Source organism: Schistocerca cancellata, chromosome 7 (genome assembly GCF_023864275.1).
Source record: "Schistocerca cancellata isolate TAMUIC-IGC-003103 chromosome 7, iqSchCanc2.1, whole genome shotgun sequence".
NCBI classification, from domain to species: Eukaryota; Metazoa; Arthropoda; class Insecta; order Orthoptera; family Acrididae; genus Schistocerca; species Schistocerca cancellata.
Window position 1 is genome coordinate 233,799,312 of NC_064632.1, and position 22,413 is coordinate 233,821,724.

The window sequence follows — 22,413 nt, forward strand, 5'->3', positions numbered from 1 at the left end:
GTTGTACGAGACACAGGTCAGGACATACGACGCCATAAACAGTGAGCTGCGTGAAAAACTACCGCATCGTGCATAAAAATTAAATTTATTACTTCTTTGCTATCTACTCTATTCGCAATACATTTCGTGGACAATACCCATATATGCCGCGTAATGTACCTACAAAATTATATCACTGCATGATACGTAGTTCACGAGATGTGGCCATAAACATTGAGCTGTGTGAAACCGAAACTACAGGACGAAATTCGCGAAATACAGGTGAATTTTGTGTACAAATATTAATGAAATATGTTAAACGTGCGTGAAATACATGTGACATGCACGTACGCGGGCAAAGTCACGGGTAACAACCTCCTTCTAAACCCGTTAATCGATTTCAATCAAATTTGGTATGTATGCTACTTATTATACTATGGGGGTAAGAACAAGCAACAGCCTATTGAGATACGAGTATAACATGGAGAGAAGGACAGATGAGGGGATAGACAGAGAGGGAAACGGAGGAGACAGAGATAGTGGGGAGGAAAAGTGGGAAGAGAGACGGGAAGGGAGGAGATAGACAGAAAAGGGAGAGAGGAAGAGATGGACAGAGAAAGGAGCAGGACAGCGAATAGCGAGAGTGGGGAGTAGGAGATAGACAAAGAAAGGGAGGAGGAGGATATGGGCAGAGAGAGGGGGAGGAGGAGTTGGATGGTGATTGGGGGGGGGGGTGGAATTAGGTGGACAGGGTGGAAACGGGGTGACGGACTTGTAGAAGTATAAATAATAAACACCTACCTGGGCAACGCCGTGTTCAGCTAGTAGTCGATAAGTGCTTTGTGTGTTTCGTTATGAAATTCTATTGTTTTATTTATCAACAGCATCAAAGTGAATATATTATCCAATGTCATTCGTTCTACTCTAAATCCACTCTGGTCTTTAGCAATACTGTTTCGGCTATTGATCTAAATCTTGGAGTTGAAATTTTTTGCGTATACTTTATGCTCATCAGTTGAAACTCTTATACCCCAATAATTATTACAGTCTTTTCGATATCCTTTCTTACAAATTGAGCCGACCGCTGTGGCCGAGCCGTTCTAGGCGCTTCCGTCCGAAACCGCGCTGCTGCTACGGTCGTAAGTTCGAATCGTGCCTCGGGCATGGATGTATGTGATGTCCTTAGGTTAGTTAGGTTTAAGTAGTAAGTCTAGGGCACTGATGACCTCAGATGTTAAGTCCCATCGTGCTTAGAGCCATTTGAACTTACAAATTGAGCGCACAACAGCTGTTTACCAGATTTCTGGTGTCATCTCTTTCTCCCAGCATACATTTAGGAAATGTAAAAATTTGTACATTAAGAACAATTCCGCATTTTTTTATGACATCTGTATCAGCTGAATTGCTGTTTTCAGTATCTCTGGAGCGTCTTCTAATTCTGCTAATATTAGGATATCCACCTCGTTCCCACCTTCATATAGTTACACATGTTCCCTTAACTGCTTTTCATACTACAACTTTCTGTGTTGCTCTTTCCACTGTTTTTCGTTAATAGTGCTAAAAAAAGGTGTATGTTCCTTGTTCTTTTATATGTTTTAGTGCTTTATAGGTAACTGCTTGTTGCCCAGGAAGAAGATATAATTTGTTGCGGGGCTATAATTTGTGTGAAACGTAACACACAGAACTGCCAATGTTAGCAACAGCAACGACTGTAGCCAGGCTGGGCGTCGAGTCGAAACGACCTTGTATGACAGAACAGGTGGATCATTCCATGCTGTGTCAACTCTATTGTAAATAATCAACTGCAGTTCGAATGTAACAATTATGTAGGTAATTACGTACCAGAGGAAAAAAGACACACATATACTCCCCATTAAGGTTTCCTTTCCACAAAAATGACGCACTGTGCTGCTACTAACAATTTTGATCGCCTACCTAATGATATTAAGTACCTGACAGACATCAAAGTTAAATTTGTAAACAAAGTGAAAAAGTTTCTCTTTGACAACTCCGTCTATTCCGAAGAAGAATTTCTGTACTTGTAAGTGATCAGTATGTAGTCATGTGTATTAATGTGTAAAGTGAATGTAAAATGACTCATTCCATTCCATTGCGATCAATCGTACAAATGAATAGTGGAGAGTGACACTAAATAATACCTGTTTTAATAATAAACATGTACACAAGTATATTTTATATTTTCAAATTTCCCGAAATTGAGTTTGTGTATTTCGTAAATGCTCTCAACTGAAGAGCATCAATGTACCTCATCATGGGCGAGGGAATGAAATAAGAATATGGAGAAAAAAACCGGTTTAATGTGCCGTTTGCTCACGTCAGAGATGGCATGTGTCTGAAGGTGGAACATTGCAACTTCGAAAGTTTCCACAACGTGTCAACAGACTTTAAGGTGGCTAACATTACAAATGTACTTGCACCAAAATATTCTCTTGAATTGATACTTGCACCACCAGCTGATACTTGGAGCCAAGTAAGTGAATTGATCATTCAAGGGACGTCAAACCACAAGGTACGTTGATGTTCCCTGTGGTCTGTTTGATCAAATGTATTCGGACACCCTTATGAAATGTGGAACTGAGCACTAGATTACACGAGAGGGGACCCGCCAATATAACAATATAAATGGTAGGGGGGGAGGGGGGGGGAAGGGAGTACAGTATTGTCTGTAGAGAAGCAGAATGAGTCACCCGAAGAAGCAACCACAGCTGAACCGAGGTCTGGCAGATCTTATGAAATCATGGACAGAGATCATTGAGCATTGCAGAAGGTGGTGGTAAGAAAGCGCATGAAATCTGCGGGAGCAGTCACTCGTGAGTTCCAAAGAGCTACCGGAAGTTGTAAAGACATTGCTTTCCCCGAAAGTCGATAACATTTTTTTATTCTTTTGTGCATTACCTTGTCATAGTATGTATCATTTATTTCAACTATTCTTTATCTGCTAATACGTCACATTGTTTCTTCATTCATTTTGCTACTGTTTTATATTTTATATTGTACGAATATCAATGTTCTGGTTTTATATGCTTTGTAAATCTTTGGTTAGGCTAGGAGAAGTACTGGGTCAGAGAGAGAGCGAGCGACTATCGATAGAGATCGTGCGAGTTGTTGTGGTATCGCGGTCGGTTCGCGGGTGGAAAAACGTGACAAAGTTCGGCGTGAAAGACGGTGATACGCGGAGGAACAATTAATTACAGTGCGTCCGCTGTGTTAATAGGAGATCGTGCATTATTAAGTAAACAGAAAAACCTGAAAAGTATATCGAGTGTTTGCGGTGACAATTTTACAATCTGTGTGAACTTGTGACAATTAGCCATGAATCAGACACCATTGTCGTGTGGAGACACTAACTGTGAAAGTGTAACAAACCAAAATGTTAAGTAAAAGAACAGTGCTGTAATTTGATCGAGAAACATTTATTATATCGTCCAAACTGTCTTAAAGACTACGACGCAAAAATGGTTCAAATGGCTCTGAGCACTATGGGACTTAACTTCTGCGGTCGTCAGTCCCCTAGAACTTAAAACTAATTAAACCTAACTAACCTAAGGACAACACACACATCCAGGATTCAAACCTGCGACCGTAGCGGTCGCGCGGTTCCAGACCGTAGCGCCTAGAACCGCTCGGCCACCCCGGCCGGCACGACGACGTAAATTGAATTGATGTTCAACGGACTGTTATAGTGATGAACACATGTGACTCTTTTCCTGTGGCAACACGGTGAAAGAACTGTGCGAAGTATTGGCACTAACCGGATATATATCGTAAGTACTAAAGAGATTACATAATTCCGACCTAACCGCACCGCGTGATTAATAAACTTTTAATAATTTAAACGTTGCGCCCGTAACGACAACGCACATACTGGAACTATTATTATCGCGCCAGTGCTGCCAGATGATTCGACTGCAACGGAGACGAGGACCACCGCCGTAACGGGAATATTAATGAAACAGGAGGATCCATCATTATCTTCACGCCACGAACCACGATTCACTACACACATCGTCCGCGCGGACCACCGCTGACGTCATCGCACTGCCTGCAGCAACAGTTAAGACATTAAAAGAAAATTATTACGCTCTCTCTCATTTCAAAATTAAAGACAATTGCAGTTAAATTAACTATTTTAAAAATACTGTCACAATATCTCAATTTCGTTTAGTCCCAATAAATATTCTTTCCATTATTTTGTCTTGTTGACAGTGTTGAAAACTCGCCAAATTAAAGTTCAATTAATAATTTTCTTTCAAAATTCTTCTCGGGCATTTTGCTGCTCATTATAATTTTATTTTAATGTTTGTTTGTAACTTCTTTTGGAGGGAGTACATATTTTATTTTTCGTGCAGTAAAATTAGCTACCATAAAATTACGTATATTACCAGCTGATGCTGTCCGCCATTACTGCTTGAAAACGGCACCTATTTTCTCATTGGCTGTCAACTTCAAAACAAAATTTCGTATTTCGTGGGTATCTAGCAGATGCGCGATGTCTATGTAAGCCCCCACAATAATTTGCTTTTAATTTTGCAGGTTTACTGGAATTATATTGACTTTAATTGTACATTTGGCCCCCGTTAACGTGATTTATCGCATCTATATAATAATTGCACTGAATTACCTAATTTTTTTGTCGTTCATGACTAACAGGGGTAATCAGATCCCTTGTATAGGTCATGTTTTATTATTTAAAAGGTTTTTTTTATTATTTAGGAATAGAGAATCAGTTTCTTTACACAGTGCTGGTAGCACAGTAACTGAGAGTCGGGAGTTGAAAAGAATGTGTTACAGTCTACATCTACATATACATGGATAATCCGCAAATTACACGTAACTGCCTGGCAGAGGGTTCACCGAACCACCTCACAATAATTCTCTATTGCTCCAGTCTCTAACAGAGCGAAACAAAAACTACAACTATATCTTTCCCTGCGAGCTTTGATTTTCCCTATTTTATTATAATGTTAGATTCTCACTATGTAGGTCGGCGTTAACAAAATATTTTCGCATTGGGAGGAGAAACGTGGTGATTGAAATTTCACGAGGAGATTTGGCCGCAATGAAAAGCGCCTTTCTTTCAATTATACTCACCCCAAATCCTGTACTATGGCAGTGACATACTGTCTCGTATTTCGCGCTAATACAAAACGTATTGCTCTTCTTTGAACTTTCTCGATTTACTCCGTTAATCCTATCTTGTAAGGATCCCACAGCGCACAGCAGTCCCCCAAAAGAGGACGGACAAGCGAAGTGTAAGTAGTCTCTTTGGTAGATTTGTTACATATTCTAAGTGTTCTGCCACTAAAATGCCGTGTTTGGTTTACCTTCCCCACAACATTTTCATGTTTTCTTACATTTTAAGCCCGCATCTCGTGGTCGTGCGGTAGCGTTCTCGCTTCCCACGCCCGGGTTCCCGGGTTCGATTCCCGGCGGGGTCAGGGATTTTCTCTGCCTCGTGATGGCTGGGTGTTGTGTGCTGTCCTTAGGTTAGTTAGGTTTAAGTAGTTCTAAGTTCTAGGGGACTTATGACCATAGACGTTGAGTCCCATAGTGCTCAGAGCCATTTTTTTACATTTCAGTTGTTCGTAATTGTAATTCCTAAGTATTTAGCTGAATTTACGGCCATTAGATTAGACTGATTTATCGTGTAACCGAAGTTTAACGGATTCCTTTCAGTACACATGTGGATGACCTCACACCATTTCATTATTTAGGATCAACTGCCAACTTTCGCACCATTCATATACCTTTTATAAATCGTTTTGCAATTTCTTTTGGTCTTCTTATGACTTTACTAGATTATAAGCGACAGCATCATCTGCAAACAACCTAAGACGGCTGCTCAGATTGTCTCCTATCACTTCCGTTTTACTCTGACTTTCCGTCGGTTAGTGCAAACTGTGACCTTTCTGAGCAGGCCGGTGTGGCCGAGCGGTTCTAGGCGCTTCAGTCTGGAACCGCACGACCGCTACGGTCGCAGGTTCGAATCCTGCCTCGATCATGGGTGCGTGTGATATCCTTAGGTTATCTAGGTTTAAGTAGTTCTAAGTTCTAGGGGACTGATGACCTCAGATGTTAAGTCCCATAGTTCTCAGAGCCATTTGAACCATTTTTTTGACCTTTCTGACAGCAAATCACGAATCCAGCCACATAACTGAGACGATATTGATTAAGCACGCAAATTCACTAAAAGCCGCTTGTGTGGTACAGTATCAAAACAGCCGGCAAGACTCAGCGGAGCAGCGCCTCTGAGGAAGTCCAGCGCAGCCCTGGACGAAACGTAAGGAGCAGAAAAGTTCTTGGACCACGACCTCACATCCCGGAAAGTATATCAACAGCCAGTATCAAAAGCCTTCTGCAAATCTAGAAATACGGATCAATTTGAAATCTCTTGTCAGTAGTACTGAACAATTCGTATGAGTAAAGAGCTAGTTTTGTTCCACAAGAACGGTGTTTTCTAAATCCGTTTTGACTATGGTCTATGGACCCATTCTCTTCGAGGTAATTCATAAAGTTTGAACGCAATGTACGTTCAACGCTCAACTCCTCATAAGACACACATTATTGTAATTAATTCAGAGGGGAGCTTTAGTCGCTAAAAAGAGCGGCGCCACTGGACAAAGGATGACTGGAAACTGATGAATCAGTGTACACTCTGAGGCAATCCGATGGAGGAGTTGGTGAACGTCTGAAGAACATGACGTGCCTTCTTGCATAGTGCTGCAAAGTGCTGGGGAGTGTTGGTAGGGATGGAGGTGTTTTCCGTGGTTAGAGTGTGGCATCCCTGTCGAGCTTAAGAAAGCGCTAAATGTGATAGGAATAAACACATTTTGATTTTTCGGAATTGTGTATCACGCATAATAGAGGAAAAGTTCGCATACGAGGATTGTAATAGCAGGAGTATGCTAATGCCTTAGCTCTATGCTTAACAATCACATACAACCGGTCGCTAGACTAAAGATCCGTACCCAAAGACTGGAAAGCTGCACAGGTCACACCAATATTCAAGAAAGGTAGTAGGCTAAATTACAGGCTCACATCGTTAACATCAATACGCAGCAGGATGTTGAACATATATTGTGTTCGAACATTATGAATTACCTTGAAGAAAACGGTCTATTGACACACAGTCAACATGGGTTTAGAAATCATCGTTGCTGTGAAACACAACTAGCTCTTTATTCATATGAAGTGTTGAGGGCTATTGACAAGGGATTTCAGATCGTTTCCGGATTTCTGGACGTCCGGGAGGCTTTCGACACGGTACCACACAAGCGGCTCGTAGTGAAATTGCGTGCTTATGGATTATCGTCTCAGTTATGTGACTGGATTTGTGAGAGAGGTCACAGTTCGTAATAATTGACGGAAAGTCATCGAGTAAAACAGAAGTGACTTCTGGTGTTCCCCAAGGTAGTGTTATAGGCCCTTTGCTGTTCATTATCTATATAAACGATTTGGGAGACAATCTGAGCAGCCGTCTTAGGTTTTTTGCAGATGACGCTATCGTTTATCAACTAATAAAGTCATCAGAAGTTCAAAACAACCTGCAAAACGATTTAGAAAAGATATCTGAATGGTGCGAAAATTAGCAGTTGAGCCTATATAACGAAAGGTGTGAGGTCATCCACCTGAGTGCTAAAAGGAATCAGTTAAACTTCGGTTAAACGATAAATCAGTCTAATCTAAAAGCCGTAAATTCAGTTAATACTTAGGTATTACAATTACGAACAAGTTAAATTGGCAGGAACACATAGAAAATGTTGTGCGGAAGGTTAACCAAAGACTGAGTTTTATTGGCAGGACACTTAGAGAATGTAATAGACCTACTAAGGAGACTGCCTACACTACGCTTGTCCGTCCTATTTTAGAATACTGCTGCGCGGTGTGGGATCCTTACCAGATAGGACTGACGGAGTACATCGAAAAAATTCAAAGAAAGGCAGCACGTTGTGTATTATAACGAAATATGGGAGAGAGTGTCACAGAAATAATACAGGATTTGGGCTGCAAATCATTAATTTTGTATTCCGCCTGGTAGGCGGCGCGTGGGTTGGAGCAGGAAAAGTTGAAAATCTCTCGGTACTGCAGTGTGAATTAAAATCACCTTTACTTTAGCAACAAGAGTAATACATAACTTTGCCCTGAGGTGCGAAACTGAAGGGAAGTGTCCCGGCCGTCTGCTCTTTATCAAAATGGGCAGAATCCGGAGCGGAGCTCGTAGAGCTCTCCTGCTCCTGCTCCGGCTAGAGTGCGCTGTGGTCGGAGTCTGTCGTAGCGCCAACTTTAGAGCTTGTATTTACGCCGTGGCACGGTTGCTATCGACACCACCATTAAAAGGATGGCGTTTTCCGTTGCCACGGAATCTTCTCACTAAATTCCAATCATCAACTTTCTTCTCCGAATGCGAAAATATTTTGTTGACACCGACTTACATAGGGAGGAATGATCACCGCGATAAAATAAGGGAATCCAGAGCTCGTACGGAAAGAAATACGTGTTCAGAGCTCGTACGGAAAGATATAGGTGTTCATTCTTTCCGTGCGCTATACGAGATTTGAATAATAGAGAATTGTGAAGGTGGTTCGATGAACTTGAAACGTCCCCTTTGAACAATTATACAAGACTGTGCTTATACTGACACACCATATTTTTAGCGCAACGCAATCTGACTTTCAATAATCCCTACAAAAGAATGGCCCTGACTAACAGTAAACTATACCTTTCACAAATCACTTACCTCACAAAAATCTTCGTTACTCAAGCTCCTGCAATACAGCAAGCGCTACTACTGCCAGCTAAATAAAAGATTCAAACTACGGAAGGCACTAACTACTGATAGGCATAGTTAGCAAATGAAAGATTTTAATAGAGAACAAACAATGTATTTACCTTAATAGTGTTGAAAAATCATAATATACATAGCAGTTCATGACATCCAGTCTTACAAATTTCAAAACTCCGCCATCTCTCTCCCCACATCCAGCACTGCTGGCGGCTCACCTCCAACTGCGCAACGCTACGCGCTGTTCACATCCAGCTGCCCAACACTACAATGGCAGACAACAATGCAAACTAGCCACAGACTGCACACAGCACAGCCAGTGATTTTCATACAGAGCGCTACGTAACGTTGCCAATAAGAAAACATAAACAGCCTACTTACATAGCCCCCATGCTCCCCACAAAAAATTTTACAAATTGTTTTGGGCAGTGGCCAATAATGATTTGATAAAATTTTTCATAATTACAATAACAAAGAAATCAAATGCACACACGTATTGATACAATGTTGGTCAAAAGCTAAAATTTTCTCTCAGTCCATAAAGACAGTCCTGATCTTTCATCACAGTGAAACTGCCGTTTCTTTTCTCAAAGTCTGAGAAGTAAAAGACAATGCACACGGAAGTAGTGGATTTCCATGCAGTCTTGAAGAAGTAGTGTTGTCCTTCCAATGGAAAGACAGTGCTGACTCTTGACATGCTGACAGGTAATGGGCCACAACAGAGCAAACCCACAGCAGAGTCATTCGACGTTTTGAAGAATATTGGTAGGTAGGTCATCACAGAGCAGACCCACTGTAGTCCTGGTAGAGATTACTGTATTGGTGGGCCACCAGAAATGCAGACCCACTGCAGTCCTTGTAGAGATAATGGTATTGGTGGGTCATCAAAGGTGCAGACCCACTGCAGTCCTTGTAGAAATAATGGTAATGGTGGGTCATCAAAGGTGCAGACCCACTGTAGTCCTTGTAGAGATAATGGTATTGGTGGGTCATCAAAGGTGCGGACCCACTGTAGTCCTTGTAGAGACGGCCAGCAGCCATCTGTTGTGACTGTGCAGGTGCACAATCACCATCGAAGAGTCTTACAGAGAATATAGCAAGTCCATAACCACCACTTGTTCCCTCACAAAGTTTTTGGAATTGTCCTTGGAACCAGCAATGCTGTTATCCAGTCCCTTGCAGAATTATTAACACACGTGCAAACACTAACAGTCCCTACTTCTCACAAATTGTCCATATACTATGACCAACAGAAACGTGTGCAGTGAAATGTAACTTACAAGTTACTAATATGATGAACTGGTGTCAATTACCATTTTATAACATGAGAATACAATTACAAAGGTACAAAATACATCATTAAAGAACATAACAATACAGATAACATTTGTAGTACAGGCTTTACAACAGAATAGAAATAACATATACATCAGTGTTACAGGAATTATGACATGAGTACATACATAAAGATCAGAATAACTTTTGAAACATCAACTTTACACATAAGCATTAAAACAAAACAGAATAAATAATGTCTAAGCATATGTACAAGGTAAATAACATATTATTAATGCCAATTATATTTGAGGATAACAGTATTCCTCATCATAGTGAATGTAGGTTAGTATTAGAAGAAGAAAAAATTATGTGAAACTACACAGAGACAGGAAGAAAACAAATACACAAGGGTACACAAACACATAGTGGGATAACAAAAAAGGAAAGGACGGGGTTTGTTTTACTGCAGTATCTTGCAAACAATACTTTCTTTACTTCTTGGAGATCTCCCTTTGTTCGTCATTATTTCAAAAAGTGCTATCTATACCTGCTTTCTGTACTTTTTTCGTAAAACTTCTCAATGCATTTCTTCCAAGTCATCATAGTTTCTTATATAGTCTACCCCCTCTTAAGCTAACTTAAATCTACTGAGCTCAGATGCTAAACTAAGGGACGAGGCAATGCAGCAGTACAAAACAATTAACACAAACAACAATGACAAAAAATTCAAATTGGCAAAGCAATTGCAATAGTACAACTAATATAAGGCACTGTGCAGCAAACAAGAAAAATAAATCCGTAGTAAAACTGGCTTAACAGAGTAATACAAAGTCAAATTCAGTAACACTATGCCTGGCAAACAGCAGCAGCAAATGAAATAACTTATACCTAAACATGACAAAGCTCAAGCTAGTACACTAAAGACAACAATGCAGTTAAGGGAAATGTCTATTCACATCTTAATGTCTATGTAATTAAAGTGGCGCACCACAAGAAGTTATTCTACCAAAAAAGTTACCAAGTACTTGAAAAGAAAATTCTGTATGCAATTCCTGTGAAGGGAAATGTCTTTTTTATGCTCCTTCGTTTTTTTGAATAGATCATAAAATTATTTACTGGATCTGTAGGCATAAAATATTTACATTAGTACATCTATTAAATTTTATTTTAAATAAATACATAAAGCAAGCCATATGGCATTTCTCTCAACTAGCAAGACAATAGCCGTGAAATGTTTCTCATCGTTTCATTAGGAATTTTAGTAAATATCATAAATTACGAGTTCCACAGTGTAATCATATGTTTTCAAGTTTGAGCATGTCGTATTTGCGACGCTTTCGACAAAGAAATGTCAATAGCGAGAATAATGGCCTCTTTTTTTTGCACCTAATGGCTTTCTTTTGTCAGACGACTACCTCTTAGCTGGGCGCCCAAAACGCATTACGTCAAGGTCACTTACCATTCTTACTGAAATATTTATGACAGCAGTTTCCGCTACAATGGCAGTCTCATATAAAAAAATTTACGGGTTGAGAATTTGCGTTACAAATGTGTAGAAACAAAATCCTATTGATATAACAGTGTCCAAAAAATTTTCATCGGCATTGTAATACATTCACGCATTTACATACATTTCATAACTCTCAAAGTACGATTATTGGTTTCCAACAACCTTTTCCACAAATCAGAGTCCCTAACCACTACTCATTATTCCTTACCTTATTACACATATACATATTTGTCGACACTTCTTCAATATTTCATCATAATAAATACGTAGCATAATCAAATTCCTCATATACAGTAGCATCATCTTATTGATCATAAACATACCTCAGCAGCATAATACACATCATCGTTGTAAAAATAAAAACGTAACACCTCAGTCAAATCTCATAAACGTTGTAGCTTTCTACAATAATGTCAAAACCTAAAAAAAATTCTCTGCTCATTTCAATAGTGTCATCTACCTCAAACGTACTTTAAAAATCATGCTCCCTTACCAAATACATCATTCAAAGCTCTCATAGTATCACAATGGTTCCAAAAAAGTATGAACAGTTCACAAACTACAGACAAAATACAATTTCATAAGTGTGAAGTTACCCAACTGCGTAATTGCGTAAACATGTGTCAATGATGTAGTTGAAAAAATGTTTATCTCTCAGTTAAATGACCAGATAGCTGTGTAATTTGTGTGTTAGAGAAATATGGTACCGATGTGTAAAGTTGTAAAAGCAAATACCATATTAGCTAGGGCTCCTTGTGCTTGCCAAACACATGGTACACAAAGTAGGCGTGTACCCCCCTGAGGATTAATGTAATTATACCCTCAGGTGTTACAGATTACAGCAATGGAATGAAATGTATCACGGAAAACCTTTGTATCATTGTACTTCAAATATCTTTAAAAATAAATGATTTAAGTACAAAATTAATCACTCAAATACGTGTCCTGTAGCACCAAATGTGCGTCTTGCTGTAAGATAATCTCTGTGGAAGTGTCATAGTTATTGTCCTCCGAAAGCTAAGTTCTGCAGAAGCCAATGTATTTACCTCATGATAAAAGTGAAATGCTTTGCGTATAGATATCTTAGTTATTACGCTTATTGCCATGATGAAGAAAGTACTATAATGTAACGTATTGTGCTACGAAAAGGCTGTCTCATTGTAGCTATACCACAAAAGTTACTACTAAAACATGTTTTACTTTCCAGAATAATACAGAAAAACTGTGCAGATATAAAACAGAAGCACTGCAAAAGCAACATTGTAAATTTTCACTCATTAATAGCGTCGTGATAAAATCGTGTAGCTGTCACATAAACTAACCACTGTCTCATCTGGTATCTCACAGAAAGTACTTTAAATAAAGAATGTCTTTTCAACTAAACCAAAGTGTTGCATTAAAATCTCATTAGCGTTGCCGGTATATATTCTAAGTATGTGATCCATATAGTCGTTACGTGATAGTGGAACTAACAAGCAAGAATGTACAAATAACAACATTGTGTCGTCTGCTCACTATAACAATGCATTTGTAATTTTTGTTTAAATAATTTCTCTTGGTTCTTGACTGGATTTTAGCATTGCCGGTATATGTTCTAAGTGTGTGATACATATGGTCGTTACGTGATAGTGGAACTAACAAGCAAGAATGTACAAATAACAACACTGTGTCATCTGGTCACTACAACAATGCATTCGTAATTTCTATTTAAATAATTTCTCTTGGTTCTTGGCTGGATGTTTAACCTCAAACATTGTTGCATGTTAACAGATTCTAAGTCTGACAAAGAATACTACTAATGTAAAGTGAAAAGTTTTATGGCAAAGACAAAGTTAAAAAGCAGATTATCTTCCAATAAACGGTTATACATGTGAAATGTGGTGTAAACCTTTACTCTTCCTAGTATGCAGAGTTTCAACTTCAACGCAATTATCATGTTGTATACGTCAGTAACGAATGCTAAAATTTTTCTCACAGTTAGCATCTATGTTATTTTTCTCTGAGCCAGCTGGCGCACGTGGCAGCCTGCAGTGCGAGGCATTGTCTGTCTCTTTGTTGGCGCGCGTCGTTATTAGAATTAGGAGACCTAACTTCTACAAATTCACCTTGTCGAGAGTGCCCTGCGCTCTTTGAATCCCGCCAGTTCTGATGAAATTCAGGTCTGTCGTTATGATTATATCGTCTGTCGTAATGTCGGTAGTTCCTGTAGTTTCTTTCTTGTCGGTTAAGTAGTGGAGAATTTCTCCCTGAATTATCACTGCATGGTGGACCGTTGCGTCTGAAGTTATTCTGTCTCCCGTGATAAAAATTGTTCTGGTTCCCATATTGTCTGTTTCTATGGTAGTTTCTGTGATAGTCATTACTATAGAAATGCGATCTTTCTCTGTAATTATTTTTACTCTGCGAACGGTTGTCATACGGGTGCTGTCTGTTTTGGTCACGATTTACGTTGTAAGAATAGCCTTGTCGTGTCCAGTTATTATTTCTGTCATTGCGAAATTGTGACGGATGTGACCTGTAATTGTTGTGCTCCTGTTTTCTCGTCCCGCGATTGTCAGTGTCGATTTCCAATTCTTGTAACAGTCCCTGAAAAGCTTCAATGTCGTCTTTGCAACGTCCTGCCAAAATAATATGTCGTAAATGTTCAGGTAATTTGATTAAGCAAATACGGATGAGTTCTGAGAGGCTGTATGGGTTTGACAGGTACTGATTCTTGTGCAGCATGTCTTCAAAATATTTCACAAGACTGGAGAATTCAGATTGTTCGAAATGTTTCATCATTATGATGCTATGTTTTACTCGGTCTTGTGTAGCTTGAGACCAATATGCTGAGAGGAAGGCATGGTAAAATTCTCCTTCACTGTGGCAATCGTGCATGACCAATCGCATTCTTACAGCTGGTTCATTCTCTAAATAACCACACATAAATTCTAATCTGTGCTCTAATGACCAGTTGTGAGGAAAACAATGAGAGAATTGATGGAGCCACGCTTGTGGATGAATGTCGTTGCCAGAATTCTTAAATGTTTTAAATTTACGTGTAGTAATGAACAGCTTATAGTCAAAATCATTATGTCGGCGAGTCGCATATCGGTCATTGTTACGTCGTGTCGGCGATTCCATCTCAAAATTCGGTGCACCTTGCCAATTTCTTTCATAATTTCCGAAATGCCCTGTGTTATTATTTTGTAGCTTTTCCGTATTTCTAAGTCCCTCTTCCCGTGTTGGAGCGCGAGTGTCCTCTAAAATATGTAATTTTTGTATTACTTGTGCCAACTGATCTTGTACTTCCCGGATTTCTCTTTTGTACTGTGTATTGATTTGATTTTGATTTTGTTTGAATTTTCTAATTTGTTCAAACTCTTCAGTGTCAGTGATGGTTACAGGTCTTGTGTCATTCAGATCATCATCTACCTTTGTAGATAAGTTAGTGAACTGATCTGAAAGTTCGGCTACTTTCTCCGATAGCGAACTCATTTCCTCAGTGTGTTTCTCTGAACCAAGTTTCAGAGTGTCCATTTGTGTTGAAATCGAATCTACTGTGTCCTTTAAGTTTTTCTGAGTTTTTGCATGTTGCGTAACCGAATCGGTAGATGCAACTGAGTCAATTTTAGCTTGCAAGGTATCGTGATTTTCATGAACAATAGTTTGCAGTTCCTTTATGGCTGCTTCGTGATTCTGTAATGCATCTTCATGCCGCGAAAAAATAGGTTGAAAATGCTCACAAATTTGTGTTTTTACGTCATTACAGACTTTTTGACATTTCGATTCAATGTTATGTAACTCAGTAGTTAAATCTTCACGTGTTTGTTCATGTGTGTTGTCTAACTTCCGAAGATTTTGTTCCATTGTGTCTAACTGTTCCTGTGTTCGTCTCTGGTGTTGTTCCATTGTGTCTAACTTTTGAAGCTTTTGCTGTGTTTGTCTCTGATTTTGTTCCATTTGATGCATTAATTGCAATAATAATGTATTAGTGTCTGGAATCTGTTCCTCTATGCTTTTCGGCAGTACATTTGCACCGGCAAAATTCACATTTTGACAAGCAGAAAATGTGTCTTGACGTATTTGAGAAAACGGTGAGGACGCAAAACCTGAATCTACAGTATTTGCAAGATTGTGTCCTGTCATTTCGGATTCCTGAGGCGAGCTCTTGCCGACCGATCGATCTATAATGCTTCCCTTTTCACTAATTGTTTCACTGCCTACAGCATTATTTGCAGCCCACTCCATTTCCCTATGTACAATTACCAAATTACTACTTTGAACATTAGTTAATTCATTACTCTGCGGCGCTGATAAGCTACGCTCGTCGTCACTATTATTTCTCAGTTCACTTTGGTGCCTAGTGTTACGTTTTTCACACGCCATTATTGTCACAATATTTCACATGACAACACAAAAAGCGAAATTTGAAGAGCAAAATAAGGAAACACATTAACATAGCACTGAAAATGATATCTAGTTAATTGCAAGCGCAGCTGCGAAATACTTGGTGCAAATTTACATACTGCCACACCTGTTTTACTGTACAACAATGAAAGACTGCAACTACAAAGGAGATTCTCTCTACAATTACGCGCTAGCAATAAACAAAATCTACACTAATTACACAAACTACAAGAAAAATCAGAAGATTCCAGTGAGGTATCCTCGGCTAAGTGTCGGCATATGAATCGTCCCCTTTGAACAATTATACAAGACTGTGCTTATACTGACACACAATATTTTTAGCGCAACGCAATCTGACTTTCAATAATCCCTACAAAAGAATGGCTCTGACTAAAAGTAAACTATACCTTTCACAAATCACTTACCTCACAAAAATCTTCGTTACTCAAGCTACTGCAATACAGCGAGCGCCACTACTGCCAGCTAAATAAAAGATTCAAACTACGGAAGGCACTAACTACTGATAGGCATAGTTAGCAAATGAAAGATTTTAATAGAGAACAAACAATGTATTTACCTTAATAGTGTTGAAAAATCATAATATACATAGCAGTTCATGACATCCAGTCTTACAAATTTCAAAACTCCGCCATCTCTCTCCCCACATCCAGCACTGCTGGCGGCTCACCTCCAACTGCGCAACGCTACGCGCTGTTCACATCCAGCTGCCCAACACTACAATGGCAGACAACGATGCAAACTAGCCACAGACTGCACACAGCACAGCCAGTGATTTTCATACAGAGCGCTACGTAACGTTTCCAATAAGAAAACATAAACAGCCTACTTACAAACTCTCTGCCAGGCACTTGAATGTGATTTGCAGAGCATCCATGTAGATGTAGATGTAGATGTAAGACAATTGAGCCTGGCATCAAGCAGCATGTACGAGACAATTATTTCTACACAATAAAATTCCTGATATGGATTGACCTCCCCAGAATTCCGGCCTGAATTCAATGGAACCCCTTTGGGATGAGTTAGAACCCTGTCTTAGCTCCATAGCCCAGCATACAACATCACCACCTTCTGTGGGTCGATTCTCGAGGAAAAATGGGCTGCCATTTATCCGCAGACATTCAGACACCTCACTTATAGTGTCCTCAGTGGAGTTCAAGACGTCAGAAAGGCGAAGGGTGAACACAATCCACATTAATGTCCAGTGATAGGAACCTGGATACATTTGATCAGATAGTTTAAATGGGGAAGACATAGGGATACCTAGGCGCAGGACCGACCTTCGTCCAATAAAAAAGGTGCGCTGATGGAATTGCTGCGGCTCCATCTGCACCCACAGCCGGCATTAGGCATGCGGTCCTCAAAGGCGCCGGCGCCTATGGGCTCATCGCGACGCGACACGACGTGGGTGTCGCGCCCACGCTCGGGACGTGTGCCTGCAGGGTCCGCGGCGTCCCCCTTGCCGGCTGTTAATAGCCGTCGCCGCAGCAGCGGCCGAGTCGTCTAAAGGCTCCAGGAGACACGGCCATCCGTCACGCCAGCCACTTGCGCAACGGCGCAGTACACAACGGCGCCGCAGGTGCCCACGACGGCGCTTCTGTCGCCCACGCTGGCGTCAGTGTCAAAACTTTATCGAACAATGTTTGGAAAACTCACAGTACAGATTGTTTTATAAGGACTCGTCCGGGTTCACAAGACTGTATCCTCCATATCTGGCACGGATAACCTTTGGTGGCCGGCGGGCCTGATTAACATAATTACTTAACCCCGCGGACCGCCTAGTCACTTGACGCGACAGCAGCGCTCCTAGCGCATATAGTCGAAACATAGCGTCTGTGACGTTTGTGTTTATGGGATAGCGGAACGATGTGAATGACAGCCCTTTCTCGACGCGCCAAGCCAACTAATTATTCCACAAAACACCTGTTTTCCCGAGTACATTCATTTTATGTTCACCCCATCTTCAGATGTTTACATTTATTTACGCGTCGTAAACATTGTTTACTTACGACGTTTTACATTAGCTGTTTTAAGATGCTTCATTGCAAAATTCTGCAACGCCGTTAGTAAAGAAATAAATTATTCACGACACGTAAATAAACGTAAACATCAGGAGATGGCACGCCACGCATCTTGAATTGTTAACATGTAACAATAAACGCCTATGGGGGGAACTGCTTACATTTAATTCATTATAAATCACCTTCAGTTTCATTAGTAGCAGTTTTCTAATAAGTCCATAACGTAAGAGAACTGTTCACTAATGTTGACACGAGGAAGAACAGTATGGCTGGATATATTTCATAAACCACATCAAATACTGACGAACCGATTCCACAGACCGAACGTGAGGAGAGGGGTTAGTGTAATTGTTTAATACAAACCATACAAAAATACACCGAAGTATGTTTTTTAACACAAACCTACGTTTTTTTAAATGGAACACCCTTAGTTTTGCTAGCACATCTGAACATATAAACAAATACGTAATCAGTGTCGTTTGTTGCATTGTAAAATGTTAATTACATCCGGAGATATTGTAACCTAAAGTTGACGCTTGAGTACCACTCCTCCGCTGTTCGATCGTGTGTATCGGAGAGCACCCAATTACGTAGGGATCCAAAGGGAACGGTGATGGACCTTAGGTACAGAAGAGACTGGAACAGCACATTACGTCCATAAACGGCACTGATTACGTATTTGTTTATATGTTCAGATGTGCTAACAAATCTAAGGGGGTTCCATTAAAAAAAACGTAGGTTTGTGTTAAAAAACATACTTCCGTGCATTTTTGTATGGTTTGTATTAAACAATTACACTAGCCCCTCTCCTCACTTTCGGTCTGTGGAATCGGTGCGTCAGCATTTGATGTGGTTTACGTATATATATATACAAAGGTCCATTGATAGCGACCGGGCCAAATATCTCACGAAACAAGCATCAAACGAAAAAACTACTACAAAGAACGAAAGTCGTCTGGCTTGAAGGGGGAAACCAAATGGCGCTATGGTTGGCCCGCTAGATGGCGCTGCTATAGGTCAAACGGATATCAACTGCGTTTTTTTAAGTAGGAACCCCCATTTTTTATTACATATCCGTGTAGTACGTAAAGAAATATGAACGTTTTAGTTGGACCACTTTTTTCGCTTTGTGATAGATGGCGCTGTAATAGTCACAAACGTATAAGTACGTGGTAACACGTAACATTCCGCCAGTGTGGACGGTATTTGCTTCGTGATACAATACCCATGTTAAAATGGACCGTTTACCAATTGAAGAAAAGGTCGATATCGTGTTGATGTACGGCTGTTGTGATCAAAATTACCAACGGGCGTGTACTATGTATGCTGCTCGGTATCCTGGACGACATCATCCAAGTGTCCGGACCGTTCGCCGGATAATTACGTTATTTGAGGAAACAGGAAGTGTTCAGCCACATGTGAAACGTCGACCACGACCTGCAACAAACGATGATGCACAAGTAGGCGTTTTATTTGCTGCCGCGGATAATCCGCACATCAGTAGCAGACAAATTGCGCGAGGATCGGGAATCTCAAAAACGTCGGTGTTGAGAATGCTACATCAACATCGATTGCACCCGTACCATATTTCTATGCACCAGGAATTGCATGGCGACGACTTTGAACGTCGTGTACAGTTCTTCCACTGGGAACAAGAGAAATTACGGGACGATGACAGTTTTTATGCACGCGTTCTATTTAGCGACGAAGCGTCATTCACCAACAGCGGTAACGTAAACCGGCATAATATGCATTATTGGGCAACGGAAAATCCACGATGGCTGCGACAAGTGGAACATCAGCGACCTTGGCGGGTTAATGTATGGTGCGGCATTATGGGAGGAAGGATAATTGGCCCAATAAGGGAGGAAGAAGGCTGGAGAATACGCTACAGTGCCGAATTACAAGAGTTAATACAAGGCAGGGACATAGTAAAATTTGTGAAATCACAGTGAATTCGATGGCTAGGACACTTGGAGAGAATGGCAGAGGATAGAATCCCAAAGAAAATGATGAAAGGTTATGATCCATTCAGTTAGGCGAAAAGGGAGACCTAGAAGAAGATGGATCGACGAGGTAGTAATGGATATCACCAATATGGGAGTCCGGGGGTGAAAAAAAAAGCAGCAACTAAGCGAGAAGCGTGGAGGAAGATTGTTGAAGAAGCGAAGGCTCACCAAGGGCCGTAGCGCTACTGAAGAAGAAGAAGAAGAAGAAGAAAATTGGCCCCCATTTTATTGATGGCAATCTAAACAGTGCAATGTATGCTGATTTCCTACGTAATGTATTACCTATGTTACTACAAGATGTTTCACTGCATCACAGAATGGCGATGTACTTCCAACATAATGGATGTACGGCACATAGCTCGCGTGTGGTTGAAGCGGTATTGAATAGCATATTTCATGACAGGTAGATTGGTCGTCGAAGCATCATACCATGGCCCGCACGTTCACCGGATCTGACGTCGCCGGATTTCTTTCTGTGGGAAAAGTTGAAGGATATTTGCTATCGTGGTTCACCGACAACGCCTGACAACATGCGTCAGCGCATTGTGAATGCATGTGCGAACATTACGGAAGGCGAACTACTCGCTGTTGAGAGGAATGTCGTTACACGTATTGTCAAATGCATTGGGATTGACGGACATCATTTTGAGCATTTATTGTATTAATGTGGTATTTACAGGGAATCACGCTGTAACAGCATGCGTTCTCAGAAATGATAAGTTCACAAAGGTACATGTATCACGTTGGAACAACAGAAATAAAATGTTCAAACGTACCTAAGTTCTGTATTTTAATTTAAAAAACCTACCTGTTACCAACTGTTCGTCTAAAATTGTGAGCGGTATGTTTGTGACTATTACAGCGCCATCTATCACAAAGCGAAAAAAGTGGTCCAACTAAAACATTCATATTTCTTTACGTACTACACGAATATGTAATAAAAAATAGGGATTCCTACTTTAAAAAACGCAATTGATATCCGTTTGACCTATGGCAGCGCTTTCTAGCGGGCCAACCATAGCACCATCTGGTTTCCCCCTTCAAGCTAAACAAGTTTCGTTCTTTGTAGTTTTTTCGTTTGACGCTTATTTCGTGAGATATTTGGCCCGGTTACGATCAGTGGACCACCCTGTATATGCAGTGAGGTTTGCAGTCCCAGTCGACAAGCAATTACGAGTAAATTTGCGACTTTTCGCCACTTGAAAGCCATTAGAGTATTTGAAATTTAATGCGTTAATAGCCGCAAACATTATTAGCAAGCATTTTTTAAATATTTGTCGAAAAAAATTTTTGATGACTGGTCGCGTAGGCATGGGTTGCTTCTGCTACGTCAAATAAATTGAGCCTTCTTTGTTGATATTAAAAATTTTAAAAGTCTGCACACTTGAAGTTAGCATATGTCGGCTATATAATGCCGAAGACAAACTGGAAAAACGTGAACAATAAACTGACGAATTGTTAAACGGATGATATTCTCTCTCACACACTCAATACATATTGGTAATACTGAGAATATTTCGGTTGGCATCATTACTGTTCATGAACATTTCTAATGTTCATAATATGACAATACTTACGTAGTGGCAATAATATCGAACTATGAGGGACCCTGAAATTCTGTCTTACATTTCGACCATTGCAAATGCACGAATCGTATGTTGTTAGTAGGCAACAGCAGAGTTCAGTAAAAGTTTTACAGACAGTACGGCCAGTAGTGCTACAGAAGAATGGTGAACATTAGATGGGTAGATCACGTAACTAATGAGGAGGTACTGAATAGAACTGGGGAAAAGAGGAATTTGTGGTACAACTTGACTGGAAGAAGGGATCGGTTGGTAGGACATGTTCTGAGGCATCAAGGGATCACCAATTCAGTATTGGTGGGCAGCGTGGAGGGTAAAAATCGTAGAGGAAGATCAAGAGATGAACACACTAAGCAGATTCAGAAGGATGTAGGTTGCAGTAGGTACTTGTAAATGAAGAAGCTTGCACAGGATAGAGTAGCATGGAGAGTTGCATCAAACCAGTCTCTGGACTGAAGACCACAACAACACACTGCCAGTAAGAAAGCAGTATTCGTATAACGAGCCGAGTGTCGGCGGAAATGCATCAAGGGAGAGTACAATGTGAGCATCTCGCTCTGTCTCCCGCGAATTTCTTCTGCTGGTCGGATTAATACCAATCGTGGACCGGATCCAGCCGGCAGATCGCCGGTTGCCCACCCGTGATCTACATGAACGTAGATTGAACGAAAACAGAAGAAAATGATAACTTACGTATAGGACTACAAGGCTGTTACCTACACTGCCTGACAAAATAAATGCAGCAGACAGAAGACATGGTCGGATATCATTGTCATTTTGTGTACGTACACATTATCGGGTATGTAAAGGGGTAGAGTTTCAG